Genomic DNA, 9,257 nt, shown 5'->3' with positions numbered 1-9,257 from the left:
CATCGGCATCCATACCGTCGGTGTCTTCGAAGTCGAAGTTGAGCATGTCGGTTAAGTCGTCGATAGTGGCTACAAAGTGGGTGGTGGGTGGGCTTTGAATTTCTTCATCGTCCGAATCCCATCCTTGCTGATTGTAGTCTGGCCAGGGCTCTCCTGATAAAGAGAGAGACTTCAGTGTCTTCAGAATATCGCCGAAAGGCGAGTGCTGAAAGATGTCCGCGGTAGTAAACTCCATAATCGGCGCCCAATCGGATTCGATCGGCAGGGGCGCGGAGGGTTCGGAGTCCGGAGAGGAATCCGGCTCCTTGGAGTCACAAGTCTCGCAGAGTGTGGGGCTGGTGTTCGGCTCGATCGCCGTTGGGATCGCAGCCCCCGAGGCGGCGTCCAACCACCCGTCCTCGATCGGCGTAGTTGGCTCCGAATTAAGGGTCGAAGCCGATGTGGGTGCGGCCTCCAGGGCACTGTTCGGCGGCAGAGCTAGATCATGCTCGTCGTGACAGTGCGGTGCGCTCGGCAGTGGCTCGAATCCGTCGAAGCTCAAGTCCCCGCGGATGTCAGCCGTATAGTTTAAACTTCCAAATCTGACCTGACGGCCAGGGGCATAGGTTTCGATCTGCTCCAGATGGCCAAGTGAATTGGCCCGCGGTGCGAAGCCGCCGAAGACGATGATCTGTCCGGGGAGGAAGGTCTCACCCTGGACTGCATCGCCATTGATGATCGTAGGATCCATCAAGCCTGACGGCGATGACACAGAGGAACTCTCAATGAAAGCACCAATGTCGGTGTCAAAACCGGCGGATCTCGGGTAGGGGGTCCCGAACTGTGCGTCTAGGCCGGATGGTAACAGGAGGCAAGGGACACGAAGTTTTACCCAGGTTCGGGCCCTCTCGATGGAGGTAAAACCCTACGTCCTGCTTGATTAATATTGATGATATGGGTAGTACAAGAGTAGATCTACCACGAGATCGGAGAGGCTAAACCCTAGAAGCTAGCCTATGGTATGATTGTTGTTGTGTATGTTGTCCTACGGACTAAAACCCTCCGTTTTATATAGACACCGGAGAGGGTTAGGGTTACATAAAGTCGGTTACAATGGTAGGAGATCTACATATCCGTATCGCCAAGCTTGCCTTCCACGCCAAGGAAAGTCCCTTCTAGACACGGGACGGAGTCTTCAATCTTGTATCTTCATAGTCCAGGAGTCCGGCTGAAGGTATAGTCCGGCCATCCGGACACCCCCTAATCCAGGACTCCCTCAGCGCTGATAGCGCGATGTGAATCCACAGAAGGTGAGGTGACTGCAGCGGGTTATAAATGGTCCCGTATGAGCCGTGTCAGCAACTCGGCCAATGGTTCCTTCCAACTGGCTGTTTGAAGTTAACCAAACCGTAGTGGCGGCGACTTGTGCACCTACCCATTGAGCCATCCAGTGCAGACGGCGGCTGATAAGACATGATAACTTGCCTCCAATTTGTTGGAAGAAAACCGGACTACCTAAGCAGTGACTTGCTCATACTCAATAAACAGCTCATGCGGATAGGTGCGGCCCGGCATGTTGATGTAGACCAGGCCGCGAGAGACGGCCATGGCGTTGTAAGCCGATGCAATCGCGAGAGAGCCGGCCGTGGCGTTGTAAACCTCGCGGACGGTAAGTCAATCGCGGGTGTGTTCCCGGCGAGTCGATGTAGATCAAGCTGTATGGGCGATGGCATGTACACACCCGTTCAACAGTAAGTGGGCGCGGATGCCGGTGCATGATGATGCTAACACACACTCCATAGGCACAGCATGGCACCACCTTCGTAATGAATCATTATCATGCACAAAATATATTGCGAACAAGGATAACTGTTCTTAAACAATTCAATACATACTTGATAAAATACATAGAAAAGATAGCACCTGATATTTTTGTGGGATGAATCGGATACTAGGGATAAAAAACATATTCTTATAGGGATAAAAAACATATTCTTATGTGGCCCTAGCACCGTATCCGATGTCCTTTGTGCGATGATAAACCAGTTGCAACACTCGTATTTGTAGCCCTAGAAGCTGATCTGAGGCTTATCTCTTTATCCACCGGGTCAACTCCTCCTTTCTTTTTCTTGTCAACACGAGCGGAGCAATGTGAAGCATAGAGCCGAGCAGCACGGCAGGGCGACAGGGAGGCGACTTAGCGAGTGAGGCATGGAGCAGGAGTAGGGGCGGCTCAACGAGGCGGAGCAAGGCCAAGGCGGCTCATTACGCGGCCGGTGAAGGCGGCTTGCTGAGGCCCTAGGCGGTTTTGAAGCGAATCAAGGCGAGCGCGAGCCGGCAAAGGCATCCGCGACAAGGCGGGCGCTCGGAGCGAAGAGACGCTAGCGAGTCAGCTCGGGGGTGCGGGCAGAGCGCGCAGGCCCAATGGGGCCGCAATGGTGGAAACGACGGCTCAGCACAGACCGTCGGAGGCGGCTGTGTCAGTGGAGACAGGCCGGCCAGGTGGCTTACCGCGGAGGCGAGGCGGCTCACCGACGTCGGATTAAGGCGGAATGTGGACAGGCCGACCCGAGAAGCGGCGGCTTGACGCCGTCCACAAGGGAGGCAAAGTGTGAGGGCAACGGCAGCTCGGCAGTGCGGCCGGCTCAAAGCACGATGGGTTAGGCGACATCGGACGGGGCGAGCTGCGGTACTGACCGGGCCGTGGAGGTGAGACCGAGGCGGTTCACAGGCGGAGTTCGGCGGCTCTACGTCCAGGGCTTGAGGGATTCTGCCCCGTCCAAACCCCTTTTTCTTCCTTCTTGAGCACTTGAGGTTGTATCCGATCGGAGGGAGACACTACTAGATCTAATTGCTTTTAGCTTTGATCAACTTACAGTTGGAACGATGATCAGCTTTGGTTCCTGGACAGGTATGGCGGTTCACCACCGTAGTTGAGATGGACAGCTGCTCACAGGCGCAGTCGGGGCCCTCGGACGGCGGCGGCTCATCATCGGCGTAGGAAGGCTGGCTTGGTTCCAACCACGATTGAGATGGCGGTTTGGCCACTGCGCGGGACACGACAGCAGGAGCGGCGACTCGTGGGTGAGGCCGTGGCTCTTGGCGGCTCACAGATGTCCGGCAGAGGCGGCTCACGGAGAGGGTGGATTGGAGGCGATGCCGACGAGGCCGGCGGCGTCTCATAGGTGCTCGACGTCCGACGGCACAATACGGCGGCTCGCGCTGCAAGGCGACCTGCGGTAGGGGCGGCTCGGGCGCGCGGCAGGGCTTCAAGACGGAAGCGAGGCCGTGGACGCAGGCCCTGACAGCAGCTCAGGACAGCGAGGCAGTCGGCGTGGCGACTCACCCGTGGCGGCTCAACGGGTACATGCCGGAGGTACGGGGCGACTCAGCGCGGCCCCGACAGCTCAACGGCAGGGGCTCGCGGCGGTAGTTAAAACTGCTCCGGAGGCAGATACAGCTCGATGCAGAGACACTAAGGCCATCTCGCGTGCCGGTGGTGATTTAAATCCGGCCTTCAGTCCATGACAGCGATTTGGATTGAGATGGGTTTGAGGTTGGTTCCAGGCAGAGGAGCCAATTCAGAGGCGGCTTGAATCGTGCATCCCAACGAGGGCGGTTCATTGTAATGGACGACGGCGGTGGCCGGAAACTTGCAGAGCCGGGCGGCTTGAGACCATAGCGGGGTCGGCCTGATGCGACCACGCAGGAAGGGCGCAACAGAGGTGCGGCCTTCTTGGAAGCGAGGCGCTCAAGCGGCGGGTCGGAACAGAATCAAGTAGCAAAAAGGGGCGTCGGCGCTGATGTAATAATCGAGCACAAAAACTGACGCAGTACTAGTACTCAATTAGCACTAGCAGTTGCACGTGAATATCAGCATGACTTGGCTCCGTTTTTTTGTGATAAGTAGTACTCCTTCCATTCCAAAATATAGTGCGCCCGCGCTTCCCGAAGTCTAACTTTGACCATAAATTTAACCAACGAAACCAACTGCGGCGGGAGAACAAAATAATATAATTGAAAACTTATTTCGAATACGAATTCACTGATATTATTTTTGCTCCCGCCGCAATCGGTCTTGATAGTTAAATTTACGGTCAAAGTTGAAGCACGTGGATAGAAGAAGCACTACATTGTGGAATGGAGGGAGTAGTAGTAGCAATGATGTATAATCTGACTTGATCCCTTGTAGCACAACAGTCGAATACGACCCTGCCCGGTTTCAGTTGCAGCAGAAAAAACAATCTGCCCTCGGATTTGGGTGGCGTGCCCGTAACAGTGACTTAGGAAGATGGCGACTCGCTGGCACATGGCGAGTCAGTGGGAGCGGTTCATCGAGACCGTGGTGGTTACTCGGATTCGGCGAGGCGGATCAACCCTGGTGGTTTTGACTCCATGTCCGGATCGTAGTCTTCTTCTCTTCTCTTCTTTCTCTTAGAAGACTCCTTTATAGATTTACCTCGGATGAGTATTAGATCTGACTGCTCGCTTTTGAGATAATGTAAACCTTTTCGCAATGATTCTTCTTCATCCCAAAGATTGTGAACTTCTCGATCCTTAGGAGAGATCCCTCCAAGAACTCAACACCACCGTGCGCGAGCCCCATGGTGGGCGCTAACTGTCGTGGAAACGTCACGACAGATGTCCTAGTGTGAGGACGTAGTCGTGAGGCCAACGCATTTATGCGGTAGCTTGAAGGGGTTGATCGGAATCAAGAGACGCAACACGCAAGACGAAAATTTAGACAGCTTCGGGCCCCGGGAAACATCATCCGGTAACAACCCTACATGCTATTTGTGGCTAGGTCTCATTATCATCATGTGGGAGTCACCGTAACTTCGGCTCTCCTAGTTGTGTCTAGACTTAATGATTATTCAACCTCCCCCTCTTGGGGTGCCCTGCCCCTCCTTATATATGTTGAAGGGGCGGGTTACATGTAGAATCCAACTCGGACTTAAGACTTAACTATTCTGTTTTCTTTCCACGGGCTTCTCTCCATGGGCTTTCTTTAATGTTTCGAGCTTCTTAACTGTTGATCTACAATCTGGCTTAACTGTCTGATTTAACTGTCTGCTTAACTATCTGGCTCATATGACTGTGTCTGCCGGGTTACCTGACTATGTCTGCCGGGTTACATGACTGTGTCCGCCGGGTTACATGACTATGTCTGCCGGGTTACATGACTGTGTCCGCCGGGTTACCTGACTGTGTCTGCCAGCTTACAATGCTTAACTGTTCCCGCCGGCTTATAGTTTGCCGGGTCACCAATGAAACATCAACTCCCAGCCGGGTCATATCTCCGGCCGGGTCATACCGCGGGGTATATCCCCGACAATGTGGCCTCCCTGTTTTGAATGATGTCTCCTAAGGGAGCAGAGCTGACCACAGTAATAGGATGACCAAGGAAATAATGCCTCAGCTTGCGAGTCGCCATGAACACTCTATATACCAATTTCTGCCAATGTGCATATCGTTGCTTGGACTCAATCAACACTTCACTCACATAATAAGCCGACCTCTGGACTGGGTACTCCTTACTCGTCTCCTTGCGCTCCACCACAATCACCACACTGACAGCCTTACTGTTAGCTGCTACATACATGAGCAAGGATTCCTTCTCAACAGGAAATGCAAGGACGGGCGGCTTAGCTAACTGCTTTTTGAGCGCCTCAAACGCCTTATCCACAGCGTCACTCCAGTCAAAATGATCTGTTTTATTCATCATCTGCTATAAGGGAATGGCCTTCTCTCCCAAGCGTCTTATGAACCGGCTTGAAGCCACGATACGACCCTCCAGGCGCTGGACGTCATTGACACATGCCGGCCTAGCTAATGAAGTAATAGCCTTAATCTTCTCCGGGTTAGCTTCAATACCTCTCTCTAAGACCAGAAAACCCAAGAACTTGCCTGTAGGTACACCAAAAACACACTTGGTCAGGTTAAGCATCATCTTATAGACTTGGAGATTGTCAAAAGTCTCCCTTAGATCATCTAAGAGTGTCTCCTTTTTCCTAGATTTAACCACAATATCATCCACATAAGCATGCACATTATGCCTGATTTGACTATGAAAGCAATTCTGAACACAACTTTCATAAGTCGCCTATGCACTCTTAAGCCCAAAAGGCATAGAGACATAGAAGAAGGCTCCAAAAGGGGTGATGTCAGTGTCAAAACTGGCGGATCTCAGGTAGGGGGTCCCGAACTGTGCGTCTAAGGCGGATGGTAACAGGAGGCAGGGGACACAATGTTTTACCCAGGTTCGGGCCCTCTTGATGGAGGTAAAACCCTACGTCCTACTTGATTAATATTGATGATATAGGTAGTACAAGAGTAGATCTACCACGAGATCAGAGAGGATAAACCCTAGAAGCTAGCCTATGGTATGATTGTACGTTGTCCTATGGACTAAAACCCTCCGATTTATATAGACACCGGAGAGGTTAGGGTTACACAAGGTCGGTTACAAAGGAGGAGATACACATATCCGTATTGCCTAGCTTGCCTTCCACGCCAAGTAGAGTCCCATCCGGACACGAGACGAAGTCTTCAATCCTGTATCTTCATAGTCTAACAGTCCGGCCAATGGAGATAGTCTGACTGTCCGGAGACCCCCTAATCCAGGACTCCCACAGTAGCCCCTGAACCAGGCTTTCAATGACGATGAGTCCGGCGCGCAGTATTGTCTTCGGCATTGCAAGGCGGGTTCCTCCTCCGAATATACCACGGAAGAATCTGAACATAAGGATAGTGTCCGACCCTGCAAAATAAGTTTCACATACCACCGTAGAGAGAATAATATTTCCACAAATCCAATTTGCTGACTTGTTTTGGCAACACGACATTACGTCATGGCCCGGTGATTATTCGAACCGTTTCCTTTAACTAGCCCCGCACATAACGCGAGGCAGTTTTTTGACATGTCTTGTCAAAGCAGAGATCGTGTCCCCCTAATTACGGGATTCTCATCAATGCGGTCGTGGGTAACCCAACCGTTTCTAGGACTCCTAGATTATAGGCAAGTCCCAAACGGCTACGGAGAGGATGCTTGATATCCACCCTCTTTATAAAGGGACAAGGCTTTTACTTTTTTCCCTCCTGTGCTCAATGGAATCCTTCCCCCGCCTCGAGTTCTAACACCCAAAGCCCAGGTCAGGTGCTTTGGACCTTCAATCATGTCCGGATCAAGCCTTCAAGGCCGGTGGATGCCCTCCTCCGTTACGGAAGAGGATATCAAGAAGTTGAGGGAGGCCAGATACCTGACCGCCGAGGTTTCGCATCGTCTGCCTGCCCGAGGGCAGGTCGTCCCTACTCCTGAACCCAACGAGAACGTTGTGTTCATCTCCCACTTCCTCCGAGGTCTAGGCCTCACCCTGGATCCCTTTGTTACGGGTTTGATGTTCTATTACGGGCTAGATTTCCACGATCTAGCCCCGGACTCCTTTCTCCACATCTCAACATTCATTGTCGTGTGTGAGGCCTTCCTCCGCATTACCCCTCACTTTGGCATGTGGCTCAAGACCTTTGACGTGAAGCCGAAGATGGTCGAGGGGCAGTATGCAGCGTGCGGAAGCACATTAATAAGCAAGATAGCAGGAGCTCCGTGGCTCAAAGGTTCCTTTCCAGAGGTGTCCGGATTATGGAAACAGGAGTGGTTTTACATCACATCTCCTAGAAGTTCCAAGTGGGTGGCTGCCCCTACCTTCCGCTCGGGCCCTCCACCACAAGTGATGTCATGGATTAGCAGAGGACTAAGCTAGGGTCCAGCCAAGGACGTGCCTATACTGCAGAGCCGCATTCGCGATCTCTTCGAAGGAGATTTCAGTCTGGTTATGGTGGTGCAAGTCATGCTGGTTCGTCGAGTCCAGCCTTGCAAACGCCAGCCCCTCCGCATGTGGGAGTTCAACCCAGAAGGGTCGCGTACTATTCAGAATTTCCTCGGCCTGACGCACGAGGAGATGTACAAATCATTCTTCGAACCCCAAATAGAGTGTCCGGATACTACCGAGGACATGGGCCTGAGCAGCAACCGTACCGCCGACCACGTAAGTAATCCTTTAGCCAAACACACCGTCTTTTATTTACCATGATGTCATTCTGAGAAATCGCCCTTTGACTAGGAATGGCTAACAAAGGCGAAGATGATTCGGTGTTAGGCCCCCCTTCCTGAGGGTTTGGAGAATCCGGTACTGGAAAAGATGCTCGAGCTAGCACCTTGCCTGGAGCCCTCAAAGGAAGATAAAGGGGGGAATAATGAGGTCGAAAGCGGGCCCCCATCGCTACCAATACCAACTGAGGGAATGAGCACCTCCGTGAAGGAGGATAACCAAGGAGAAGAATTCGACCTTCTCTCACTTCGGGGAAGGAAGAGGACTGCCTTTGAAGATCCGGAAACCGAGGCTTCCAAACAGGAGAAGAAGTCTCCACTAGAGGGTCCTGCCTTGGAGGGTGTTTTTGCCGCACAAAGTCCGCGCGAGGATCAGCCCTCCAACGAGCTGTAAGTAATCAGAAAGTACTTTAATAGTGGAGATATACTACCTTACTTCTGAGGAAAATAACGGAAGCGTTTATCTTGCAGTTCGGATCTTAGCCCTTCTCAGCCGAGCTCGTCTTCAGCGGATCTTCTTCCGGAGATGATGGAGAGCGAAACGCCTCCCCCGGATTCCCCCGCTCAAGAAGCGGGCAACCTTGAAGTGTCGTCACGGAGGTCCTCTCCGGATCCGGTGAGGCCAGAAGATAATCCTATAGTCACCCGAAGTCCCCAGCGTCCGGCTCTTGAAGAGAGCAAACAAAAGAGTCCAGCACCGTCTGGTATGCGGTCGGACGTACTGAGGGAGCTGTTGGAGCGAGCGGCCATCTCAGAAGAACACCGTACGTTGATGGGTACAGTGATGGAAAGAATTTCGTCCGCCGAAAGCGGATTGCATGGAGCCTTTATGAGTCTACTGACGGGCTTTGAGGTATGTGAAACAATATACTTTTTGATAGTACCACACATTTTAGGTGTGCCCTGTGTAGATAGTAGCCCCTGAGACTGTGGTCGTCGTCGAGAACGGCGCCGAACAGAGGATCATAGTCCCAGGTAATAATCATACCGCTTTATGTGCAGGTGATGGGAGCTTCGGTGGCTGGCCGAACTAATGAGTTTGCCGAACTAAAGCGGCAACTGGATGCGGCAGATGCCGACATCGAGCTTGTTAACAAGCGGCTTGACGAGGCACATGGTAAGTAATGTTTTTCTGGTCAACATCACATAGTAAGAGCAGCATAATGCTAAT

At 52.4% G+C, this 9,257-nt stretch overlaps 1 long non-coding RNA gene across 1 annotated transcript; it reads left to right on the top strand.

Moving 5' to 3' along the window:
• The first annotated feature begins 1,171 nt into the window (after positions 1–1,171).
• Positions 1,172–3,885, top strand: LOC125509698. Its single transcript, XR_007284191.1, has 2 exons — positions 1,172–2,793; positions 2,891–3,885. It is a non-coding gene; the product is annotated as an uncharacterized LOC125509698 (long non-coding RNA).
• Positions 3,886–9,257: the final 5,372 nt, after the last annotated feature.

The sequence above is a fragment of the Triticum urartu genome, chromosome 1, assembly GCF_003073215.2.
Source record: "Triticum urartu cultivar G1812 chromosome 1, Tu2.1, whole genome shotgun sequence".
Lineage (NCBI taxonomy): Eukaryota > Viridiplantae > Streptophyta > Magnoliopsida > Poales > Poaceae > Triticum > Triticum urartu.
This window is presented reverse-complemented; position numbering and strand designations above follow the sequence as displayed.